Genomic DNA, 12,705 nt, shown 5'->3' on the forward strand with positions numbered 1-12,705 from the left:
CGCCCCTCGATGTTTCCGCCGACCTCACGCCGACCGCTCGGTCTGACGGTTCTTGTATTCTTTATTTTTGTTTTACTGAGAATAAGGTTAGAAATAAGTTTAGGGTTAGGCATCGTTATAGACGACTCGCCCCTTTACCAACTCACCCCCGCGAAATGTTTTAATGTAGTTAACAGATTATTTAGTATTTCCCTCCCTCTCTGAAATCTGAAATGATCTTGTATACAGATTGTAACGAAGTGGTCCTCCGTTACTTATATTTTGCACATTTATGCTTATTTTTGCACACATATTGTACCAGTGTTTGATTGTTGAAGTATTTATATTTGCACAGCCTATGCACTTTAGTCAGTTGTATTTGCACACAAAGGAAAAGTCATTAGTTGAACTGGGGAAACTGTGTCATTTCCCATGCTGTAACTTTCTTTTGGGAATAAATCACGGTGTGGCTGCATTTTACCTCCTGACTCCTGACTTAACCTGTGCTCATTTCCAGCTCCTTATTAGATTAGATTAGATTAGATTAGATGTCTTTATTATCCACAAGGGAAAATTGTTTTGCTCAGGTCAATGCACACATTCAGGACAATACATACAGGACAATACAATAAAACACCCAGCAAAGTACAGTACTAGTAACATTTTTAAAGCTATTTAAAAGAAAGCAAAGTCTCTCTCCACACCATGAAACACTCATAAACACTCATAAACACTCATATTGTGCCAACCCTAGACCCTACACAGATTTATCTCTATACTCTGTAAAATTAAGAAAGAATAACATGACACAGAGACGGTGACTGCTTAATGAAGTTAATTTAGGACCTTCTAGCAGTTCATTTCGTTTTATTAAACACATTTCTTCCATGTAGCCCATGTTTTGTAATGGCATCATCATGCTATTATGCCCGTGGATATACAGAGTGAACTTAACAATGATAAATTATGATAATACCTTTTATATAATCACCAACATTCATTATGTTTGTTATTTACAGCTATGTAGAGTAGTGGGGCGAGATGGAAAAGGGGCGACCACCTGTTACCGGGGCGAGTAGCCTACCTAGCCTAGTCTCTGACTCAGTGGGCTGTAGGCTACACTGCAAAGCATGGTGCTGATTTAACTCTGAGATTTAACTCTGAAATCGAACAAGCAGACTCTATAGGGTAGGGTCCATATAATATGGCTATTACGCTTAATTACACAGCAGTAAAGGGGATAAAAAAAATCAATAAATGAAGACTGAGAATTTCACTGCTTAATAGTCCAGTGTATGCTTTGGATCTTTGCCCAAAAACGAATTTTACGACTTTTGCTTTAACTTTCTAATCAGGTATAGACTACATTCAGTGGCTTTATATTTATTTTATCCGCTGCCGCATGGGAACTTGTGGGAAACATGTTTTTATAATGAGTAGGTCTTGGCATTCAGAGGTTATCTTTTCTGTCAAATGAAGCAATTATCTGGGCACTGAAGAATTCCAGTTGTTATCCTCCATAAGGAACCCTCGCTCAGTGAGGAGATCTTCGGCCTACTCGCACAGAGCCTGGACCAGTGGGAGTGCATCTTTGACATAACCCAGTCAGTCCGTACTGATGATGACTAACTGTGAAACGCCAACTGCTTGCACACACATATAGGCCCTTAAAAGAACATCATGTAAACCATGTGCCTCATCTGTGATCACCCACAGGCTTTTAAGATAAAGTATGATCTAGATGTGGATAGCGGAATGTGTGCACGGTTTAAGAATTGGGGCTGCGTAATAGTAGGCTATACTGTGTTGTTGTTGTGCAAGACATCTTTTTTGTATTGCAGGCATATGTCTGTGTGTGCGTGAGAGGCATAAATAGAGGGAGAGTTATGCCTTGCAGTCGTATACGAAAAAGCAGATCTACAAAGCTTGTCGTTGTGAAAACAGACAGCAGATCTGCTGTTTTCGGCATGCGGCGCCATCGTATGGTGAAGATGGAGATAGAGAGGGAGGGAGGGTGGCGATAGAGAGGGAGGGCGACAATGAAAGAAAGGAAATTGGGGTAGGAGGGAATAATTGGATGTAAAGAGGAAGAGGGAATGCCAGACAAAGGTCTAGATTCCTCTATGAGACATTCTGTCCAAATGCTTGCATTGTTCCAGTGAGACATTGACAGCAAACACACACACACACGCACGCACGCACACACACACACACACACACACACACACACACACACACACACACACACACACACACACACACACACACACACACACACACACACACACCCCTCCCAATACACACACCAGTAACTAAACACAAAGGCTGGAGTCATTGGATCCATTATGAATTTATGATGCTCTCTCGCGTGACCTATCAATCAGAAATCACCCCATAGCCACCTGTTGGTCTTAATTCAGGAAGTAAACATGTGCTATTTGTCTGCTGAGAAATGCATAATACGTCTAGACTCTTGACAGTGTAAATAAATCAGGACCTAAGAGTCCAGCTTTACACAGCTGGACCATAAGGATAAGGGTTTACACAACAGCAACATAATTTTGCTGTTGTGTTTGCTTCTGTGGAAAAGTGAGTTTTGTGCCATATCTATAGTGGGCAGTGGGCACACTGTTAAAATGTGTTTGTTTTTTGGCTTGCCTTTATACAGTAAAATCCATAGTGTTCATTTAGCTCCAAGACAAGAGTGTATACCCTTATGGGTTTCTTTTGGTTACATTTTGTATACTCTCTGAGTTAATTCAAAACTGGGGAATTTACTGTGTGCTTCCTCTGCAGACTGGACATTTTTCAGCATGCATATTTGTGGCCTCTGAGATCTGTGGACACTCACTGACAACTGTGTTGTTTGGATATGAATACAGATGGTTCTTTCTGGTCCACTTGGATATGAATACAGATGGTTCTTTCTGGTCCACTTGGATATGAATACAGATGGTTCTTTCTGGTCCACTTGGATATGAATACAGATGGGTTCTTTCTGGTCCACTTGGATATGAATACAGATGGTTCTTTCTGGTCCACTTGGATATGAATACAGATGGGCTCTTTCTGGTCCACTTGGATATGAATACAGATGGGTTCTTTCTGGTCCACTTGGATATGAATACAGATGGGTTCTTTCTGGTCCACTTGGATATGAATACAGATGGGCTCTTTCTGGTCCACTTGGATATGAATACAGATGGGCTCTTTCTGGTCCACTTGGATATGAATACAGATGGGCTCTTTCTGGTCCACTTGGATATGAATACAGATGGGTTCTTTCTGGTCCACTTGGATATGAATACAGATGGGCTCTTTCTGGTCCACTTGGATATGAATACAGATGGTTTTTTCTGGTCCACTTGGATATGAATACAGATGGGTTCTTTCTGGTCCACTTGGATATGAATACAGATGGGTTCTTTCTGGTCCACTTGGATATGAATACAGATGGGCTCTTTCTGGTCCACTTGGATATGAATACAGATGGTTCTTTCTGGTCCACTTGGATATGAATACAGATGGGTTCTTTCTGGTCCACTTGGATATGAATACAGATGGTTCTTTCTGGTCCACTTGGATATGAATACAGATGGTTCTTTCTGGTCCACTTGGATATGAATACAGATGGGTTCTTTCTGGTCCACTTGGATATGAATACAGATGGGTTCTTTCTGGTCCACTTGGATATGAATACAGATGGTTCTTTCTGGTCCACTTGGATATGAATACAGATGGTTCTTTCTGGTCCACTTGAATACAGATGGGTTCTTTCTGGTCCACTTGGATATGAATACAGATGGTTCTTTCTGGTCCACTTGGATATGAATACAGATGGGTTCTTTCTGGTCCACTTGGATATGAATACAGATGGGTTCTTTCTGGTCCACTTGGATATGAATACAGATGGGCTCTTTCTGGTCCACTTGAATACAGATTGTTCTTTCTGGTCCACTTGGATATGAATACAGATGGTTCTTTCTGGTCCACTTGGATATGAATACAGATGGGTTCTTTCTGGTCCACTTGAATACAGATTGTTCTTTCTGGTCCACTTGGATATGAATACAGATGGGTTCTTTCTGGTCCACTTGAATACAAATGGTTCTTTCTGGTCCACTTGGATATGAATACAGATGGTTCTTTCTGGTCCACTTGGATATGAATACAGATGGTTCTTTCTGGTCCACTTGGATATGAATACAGATGGTTCTTTCTGGTCCACTTGGATATGAATACAGATGGGTTCTTTCTGGTCCACTTGAATACAGATGGTTCTTTCTGGTCCACTTGGATATGAATACAGATGGTTCTTTCTGGTCCACTTGGATATGAATACAGATGGTTCTTTCTGGTCCACTTGGATATGAATACAGATGGTTCTTTCTGGTCCACTTGGATATGAATACAGATGGTTCTTTCTGGTCCACTTGGATATGAATACAGATGGTTCTTTCTGGTCCACTTGGATATGAATACAGATGGTTCTTTCTGGTCCACTTGGATATGAATACAGATGGTTCTTTCTGGTCCACTTGGATATGAATACAGATGGTTCTTTCTGGTCCACTTGGATATGAATACAGATGGGTTCTTTCTGGTCCACTTGGATATGAATACAGATGGGCTCTTTCTGGTCCACTTGAATACAGATTGTTCTTTCTGGTCCACTTGGATATGAATACAGATGGTTCTTTCTGGTCCACTTGGATATTAATACAGATGGGTTCTTTCTGGTCCACTTGAATACAGATTGTTCTTTCTGGTCCACTTGGATATGAATACAGATGGGTTCTTTCTGGTCCACTTGAATACAGATGGTTCTTTCTGGTCCACTTGGATATGAATACAGATGGTTCTTTCTGGTCCACTTGGATATGAATACAGATGGTTCTTTCTGGTGCTCTTGGATATGAATACAGATGGTTCTTTCTGGTCCTCTTGGATATGAATACAGATGGGTTCTTTCTGGTCCACTTGGATATGAATACAGATGGTTCTTTCTGGTCCACTTGGATATGAATACAGATGGTTCTTTCTGGTCCACTTGAATACAGATGGTTCTTTCTGGTCCACTTGGATATGAATACAGATGGTTCTTTCTGGTCCACTTGGATATGAATACAGATGGTTCTTTCTGGTGCTCTTGGATATGAATACAGATGGTTCTTTCTGGTCCTCTTGGATATGAATACAGATGTGTTCTTTCTGGTCCACTTGGATATGAATACAGATGGTTCTTTCTGGTCCACTTGGATATGAATACAGATGGGTTCTTTCTGGTCCACTTGGATATGAATACAGATGGGCTCTTTCTGGTCCACTTGGATATGAATACAGATGGTTCTTTCTGGTAAACTTGGATATGAATACAGATGGGCTCTTTCTGGTCCACTTGGATATGAATACAGATGGTTCTTTCTGGTCCACTTGGATATGAATACAGATGGGTTCTTTCTGGTCCACTTGGATATGAATACAGATGGTTCTTTCTGGTCCACTTGGATATGAATACAGATGGTTCTTTCTGGTACACTTGGATATGAATACAGATGGGTTCTTTCTGGTCCACTTGGATATGAATACAGATGGGTTCTTTCTGGTCCACTTGAATACAGATGGTTCTTTCTGGTCCACTTGGATATGAATACAGATGGTTCTTTCTGGTCCACTTGGATATTAATACAGATGGGTTCTTTCTGGTCCACTTGGATATGAATACAGATGGGTTCTTTCTGGTCCACTTGGATATGAATACAGATGGTTCTTTCTGGTCCACTTGGATATGAATACAGATGGGTTCTTTCTGGTCCACTTGGATATGAATACAGATGGGCTCTTTCTGGTCCACTTGGATATGAATACAGATGGGCTCTTTCTGGTCCACTTGGATATGAATACAGATGGGTTCTTTCTGGTCCACTTGGATATGAATACAGATGGTTCTTTCTGGTCCACTTGGATATGAATACAGATGGTTCTTTCTGGTCCACTTGGATATGAATACAGATGGGTTCTTTCTGGTCCACTTGAATACAGATGGTTCTTTCTGGTCCACTTGGATATGAATACAGATGGTTCTTTCTGGTCCACTTGGATATTAATACAGATGGGTTCTTTCTGGTCCACTTGGATATGAATACAGATGGGCTCTTTCTGGTCCACTTGGATATGAATACAGATGGTTCTTTCTGGTCCACTTGGATATGAATACAGATGGTTATTTCTGGTCCACTTGGATATGAATACAGATGGGTTCTTTCTGGTCCACTTGGATATGAATACAGATGGGTTCTTTCTGGTCCACTTGGATATGAATACAGATGTGTTCTTTCTGGTCCACTTGGATATGAATACAGATGGTTCTTTCTGGTCCACTTGGATATGAATACAGATGGTTCTTTCTGGTCCACTTGAATACAGATGGTTCTTTCTGGTCCACTTGGATATGAATACAGATGGTTCTTTCTGGTCCACTTGGATATGAATACAGATGGTTATTTCTGGTCCACTTGGATATGAATACAGATGGGTTCTTTCTGGTCCACTTGGATATGAATACAGATGGGTTCTTTCTGGTCCACTTGGATATGAATACAGATGTGTTCTTTCTGGTCCACTTGGATATGAATACAGATGGTTCTTTCTGGTCCACTTGGATATGAATACAGATGGGTTCTTTCTGGTCCACTTGGATATGAATACAGATGGGTTCTTTTCTGGTCCACTTGCCATAGTCCAGTCTGTGAGCAACAAATCATTAAGTGATACAAAGTATACCCCCACCTGGAACAACTTTGTACTGGCATGTGTGTGTGTGTGTGTGTGTGTGTGTGTGCGTGCGTGCGTGCGTGCGTGCGTGCGTGCGTGCGTGCGTGCGTGCGTGCGTGCGTGCGTGCGTGCGTGCGTGCGTGCGTCTGTGCGTCTGTGTGCGTGCGTCCGTGTGTGTGCACACATGCACGTGCGAGAGTGAAAGAACCATATAGAGGGATGGGGCGTAGTACACGTGTAAAATATATGTGCATTCCGAGTTGGTGCTTTTAAAATGTAATATTTGACATATTCAAATAATAAGCTAAGTTACAATATAACTTTTTGTGCCAAGAAATTGGCACAAAAAAGTTACTTCACAAAATACCCTGTAAGACCCAACGATGCTTCTCGGTAACATTTTTATTTTAATTAATCACTTAATTCTTTTTTTTTTTTTCTTTTTTTTTTTCACCTAAACATCATCATTGATGTTCATTGTTTAGTCTTGCAATGCCATTGGTCATGATATTTGCATATAAATACCCCCCACAGAGGCACAAATTTACACCACTTCAAAATCTCTGGACTCAGTGCAATTTCTAATCAAAATTGACCTATGACCTTTAATCTTTAACCCTGATAAAAGTAACTAAAATGCATGTAATACATATATTTGTGTGATCATTAGAATGTCTAGAACATGTATTATGTATTATTGTGAAAGATATCCACCGAATGTAAATTATTAATTTATTATTATTATTTTAATAATTATTATAAATTTGCATAAAATGTTCATTAAACTTTTTTTTTTCTTTTTTTAACATATTTTTTTAACATAAGTCCTAGTAGTACAAAGTAGTAGTAAGGTTGAAATCTATTTTTTGCAAGTAGAAATGTATCCGGGTCTTACAGGGTAAAGCATAATATTAAATGGAAGAGGGCAAGCTGAATGAAATAGAAGAATTATACAATATTGTATTAAAATACTGTTTTAGCATCCTAAACTTCAATGTCATGATGAGACACAAACAACTCAAGCTGGGTATATAATACAAAAACAAACTAAAATATCTAAAAAGTGAATCTCTGACAAACTGACAACTGTCATTAGTGTGTGTGAATGTTAGCTTAAAAAATATTCTGAAACTTGACAGTAACTGTAATAATAGTACAGAATTTGTCACGTTACATAATATGTTTGTTACTTGTGTTACCCCAAGACCGAACACATTTATATGCATTTGCTCATGTCTTCAGCCCAATGATAGATCATGTGCAGCTAACAGTGCGCACACATTCTGTGGCTTATGTTACGTTTGACATTTTGCTGAAACCTTTCATTGAAAATGTCAGCGGTTTCTACGCAAGTTTCTATCAGCCACAGCACAGTTCTATTCCTTCCCGGGTTGCTTCTAAGTCAGGTTATACAACCTACGCTTGTCTGTTTCTACTTATTAAGTTATTTGCACATACCATCATAGTCGTTGTGGAAAGATGGTTACATCCCATTTGAGCTGTGTGAGTCAGTAGCTGGAAACCCCACATAAACTTGAACCCCTTGCAGAGGTCACGGCTGTAATGCACGTAGGCGGAAAGGGAGTGGTGGACGATGGTGGGATGGCATTGTTTGTGACATTTTCATTTGCAATTATATATCACACATTTATGATGCGATAACATGGAAATGTTGAAAAACTGAAGCCTTCTTTGAGAGGAAGGGTGGTTGTTTTTGGTGAATTCTAAAACACTTGACTGTATGGTTTAACAGCCAGGGCTAGTATTTAGTGCAGTATTTAGTACTTAGTGGCTTGATACTGAGTCATAGCAGAGGTCTTGTTGTAATTAACCATTAAAAACCTTGGCTGCAGGGATATTTGGCACAATACACCATTGGACACCAGTGTCTATAGTTAAGTGAATTCCATAGCTCTGTTTAGCATGGTGCTCTCCACCCATTGGTTTGCGTTCGGGAATTCTGAGGTTTCTCCCCCCCTCCCCCACCGCATCCTTTATTTCTACGTTTCAAGAATTTAAAGAGAAACATGTTCTCTCTCTCTAGGAGGCTTCCCTGAAACAAACTACAACATTATAAGATAAAGGGAAGGTTATGGAGGATACCATTCCGAATACGGATTAGGGCAAGAAACTATGGATATACATAGCATAGTGTGGGGGGGGGGGGACAGGCGATATAAACTAAGACATGCTACATTAGAGGTAAACACAGATAAAATGGCTGTCAAAATGTGTGCCAGAATCAAGCGAGAGCGGCTTTAAATCGAGAGATAAGGAGCCAACAAGGCCGTTTGCCTCATGCACTTTGGATTCTGACACCAGACATAAATAAAAGCCATTAAAGTAAACTAAAAATACAGAGGAGGGGGAAGTCAGACGGGGGTTCCCATCACTGGGCCGTGTTGAAGTGTTTCAACAAGTGCTTGCTGTCTTCCTGACCAACGCGGCAATGCGTAAGTGATGCCTTCCTGCCCTTCGTTGGTCAGCATCCTGTGTACGTATTTATTTGGTGGGATCTTGTCTAAGCTTACACAGTAACATCCTCAGCAGGAATTTAACTGTGTCAGTGTATGTCAAATGGTGGACCCTTAAGGGTCCATTTGGTTCCAGTTGTACACTGCAGAGTTACAAATGGAACCGAATGGACCCGTCGGTTTCACTGTGTGGTTACACACAGCCTGTAAAGACATTTACAGTTTTTACAGTTTCCTGCATTCTGCTGAGGTGTTAACAAGTTAACATTGAGGAAGGACAAACTGAAAGATGGAATGTAACAGTCAAGTGCTCATTTGTCCCACTGTACTGTTTTTGTTGTTTTCTGAACACAAAATGCAAATGGTAAATGTTAAATGGTGCATTTATATAGCGCCTTTATCCAAGGCGCTTTACATAGATTGTGCATTACATTCACCCATTCATACACCGATTGCGGCGGAAGCCATGCAAGGTACCAACCAGCACATCGGGAGCAATTTGGGGTTCAGTGTCTTGCCCAAGGACACTTCGACATGTAGACAGGAGGAGCCGGGATTCGAACCGCCGACCCATGGATCATTGGACGACCTGCTCTAACTCTTGAGCCACAGTCAAGCAAGACATCGCCTTATATTTTTGGGGAGCTGTATGGAGGGGAGAACAGAGAGCATTCTCTAGTGTTTCTGAAACAAATATGACAAGTAACATTAAACACAGGCACAGCCAACTGTTCAGTTAAACCTGGGATCACACTTTCACAGATAAATTAAGCAAAGTGTATATTTAACTTTGCTTGAGAGGCACACACATCTGCTCACTGCGTAGGAGTGTATGAGCAACACAGCTACAGCAGATCCCTCTCTCACCAGTTGAAACATCTGTTTTGCAATAATCTGCATGGATTCTCCGCATCGGTGGGGCCAACACCCATTATGCTGCACACTGCAACTTTCCATGGGGAAATGTCACAGCCTCTGGGTTTGCGTCTTTGCGAGCACAGGCTGATGGTAGTTTATTCTCTGCTGCTCTGCAGACAATGGCCTTATTGTGGCAAGTAATAGCATGGGGGCTAGATCTTTAGATTTAGACAGGATAAATAGACGCATCTTTCATGCCTAAACTGCATTTAATCTTTGCCGCACAATGAGTCGTATCCGTCTGCAGATTCCAGTGTGTGACACCATCATCATACAACAGTAAAGGTAAAGGTCAACTGATCATCGCAAGTTGTGCAGGATTTTACTTTGTAATAAGATCTGGTCAGGGTGGCAGGTACATTATGCTGTGAATATTTAATCTCATTCAGTAGTCAGTGAAAAAGGGGCACACAATGAACACATGATATTATATATTCTGTCAATGTTTAGGACATATTTTTCAATATCTCTGTTAACAGTTGACACAATGCAGGAACTGTTCTAGAGGAATGCTATACTTGTGTGCCAATGACTCCCAGCAATGTAAAAAGAGATCCATTTGGCCGCCAAAGGTCCCCTTCCTGTATGAATTGACTGACTTCTGTCCAAAAGCCCTCAAAAGAACCCTTGCATCTGTTGCATGACTCCTAAAACCGAGAAATATACTAAAAGCCCAAAGGCTCAGTAAACCACAAGAGAAGGGCCACCGGGAGTGACTCACCGATGACACTCTGGGTTCTTCAGGCTCTGGTTTAATTCTGGCACACACACACACACACACACACACACACACACACAGTCCGATTCATTTAGTACATTGTGAGTAAAATGAGCACTCAGGATTGTACAGTGTCGGAAACGGGCGTTGGTTGAATGGAACTGATGCCCTGCACGCACGCACGCACGCACGCACGCACGCACGCACCGCACGCACGCACGCACGCACGCACGCACGCACGCACGCACGCACGCACGTGAAAACACACACACACACACACACGGACGGACGGATGGACGCACTGGGTGCATCTATATTTTCTTATTCTCCAATATTGCATTTTTTTATTCCCACACTTAAACACTAGCTGGCATCCCAATTTTGGGCAAGCCATTATAGGCGATTTATTTTCAGAAATTGTCAAAATTTCAAAACATTTCAAAACTACAAAAGTAGAAAATAGCATAAATGCGAGCTCTCAGCGCGTTGCATCGTGATGTGTTTGTGAGCTTGTAAATTGCTATTTGCCATATGACGACGTCTAATAGGGCTTAAGTCTATTGATTTGTCTGTCTCTGCTGTCCTCCTCAGCTGTGTCCCCCATGACGCTGTGAACGTTGGCCACGGTGCAAAGCAGCTGGATTCTCCATTTCATGATTTCATGGCCCTTACAGCTCATCCCACACACACACACATGCACACACACACACACACACACACACACACACACACACACACACACACACACACACACACACACACACACACACACACACACACACACACACACACACACACACACACACACACACACCCTGTTACAGCTGTCATCCACCCTTAGTAACACAAACAGGCATGAAACACATACACAAGTCTTCACATGTACAGTGCACACTGATGCAAGTGTGTGCCACACACATGCACGTGCAAGCACAAACCAGTGAAACCGCACACACGCACGCACGCACGCACGCACGCACGCACGCACGCACGCACGCACGCACGCACGCACGCACGCACGCACGCACGCACGCACGCACGCACGCACGCACGCACTCTCACACACACACACACACACACACACACACACACACACACACACACACACACACACACACACACACGTGCACGTGCAAGCACAACCCAGTGAAACCGCACGCACGCACGCACGCACGCACGCACGCACGCACGCACGCACGCACGCACGCACGCACGCACGCACGCACGCACGCACGCACACACACACACACACACACACACACACACACACACACACACACACACACACACACACACACACGTGCAAGCACACACACAGACACACACACACACACACACACACACACACACACACACACACACACACACACACACACACACACACGTGCAGGCACAACCACACACACACGTGCAGGCACAATTACACACACACACACACACACACACACACACACACACACACACACACACACACACACACACACACACACACACACACACACACACGTGCAGGCACAACCACACACACACACACACACACACGTGCAAGCACAATCTCACACACACACACACACACACACACACACACACACACACACACACACACACAGACGCCAGCTAATGTACACATCACCATAGCCCGCAGGTGTGAGCGCATGCACACAGAAGGTAGCTGAAGTCACTTTTGTGGTATGTCTGGAGGTTTAAGACATGTTGTAATTATAAGCGCATCCGCAGTGGAATCTGTTAGGGCAGGTTGAGCGGGGGGAGGGGGGTACGGGGGGTTGGCAGGCTGGCAACCTATCAAAGCCGTCAGTCAGTCAGTCAGTCAGTTGAGCCACC

Source organism: Electrona antarctica (assembly GCF_951216825.1).
Source record: "Electrona antarctica genome assembly, chromosome: 2".
Lineage (NCBI taxonomy): Eukaryota > Metazoa > Chordata > Actinopteri > Myctophiformes > Myctophidae > Electrona > Electrona antarctica.